Consider the following 661-nt stretch of genomic DNA (forward strand, 5'->3'; position numbering starts at 1 on the left):
AATGAATGGGTTCAGATGGTTAATGGAAGGTTTAAAATGATTTGGTCAGAAGCATTTCAGTTTAAGTTTGACCTGTTCTTCTGTCTTGGCTGGTGAAACACCAACTTGTGTTAATGTTTACAGTTATAGTGATGCCTCTCTGGTTAACCACACCAAACCCAAATAAATTTCTCCTCATATGCAGCCAGTTCTACAGAGATCTCCAAAGACTTTTTTTTTTTTTAGATTCTACTCTCAAACAGATCTATTAAATGCCAAAACCAACTCCAGAGGATAAGACTTTGTTACACCTGTTTTAATTCCCTGTTTAACTTTGAGATATTCTTCAGTTGGATCAAAACAAACTGTTCTCTATTACTTTTTAACCCTTAGATCAGAAACAGCACTGGATCCATGTCTTATTTTGGGTGAAGCTGACCTCGTTGCTATGGTTGCAGATGATAGATGTATTGAATTGATAGATCCTGACGGAAACCCCATTATTGCTGCAGATCATTGTGAGGTTATAAGAGGAGGAGGATGTAACCTTCAGCCATTGTCACACAGTTTGCGTCTATTTAATTTCCGATCTGATTTTTTTCCATGTCACACTGACTGCAGTGCGTCTAGAGATGCTCCGACTACACAGATTAAGTAGATCCTGATCTATGCAAACTTTTTT

Source organism: Cyprinodon variegatus, unplaced genomic scaffold (assembly GCF_000732505.1).
Source record: "Cyprinodon variegatus isolate N-32 unplaced genomic scaffold, C_variegatus-1.0 Scaffold1341, whole genome shotgun sequence".
Classification (NCBI taxonomy): Eukaryota; Metazoa; Chordata; class Actinopteri; order Cyprinodontiformes; family Cyprinodontidae; genus Cyprinodon; species Cyprinodon variegatus.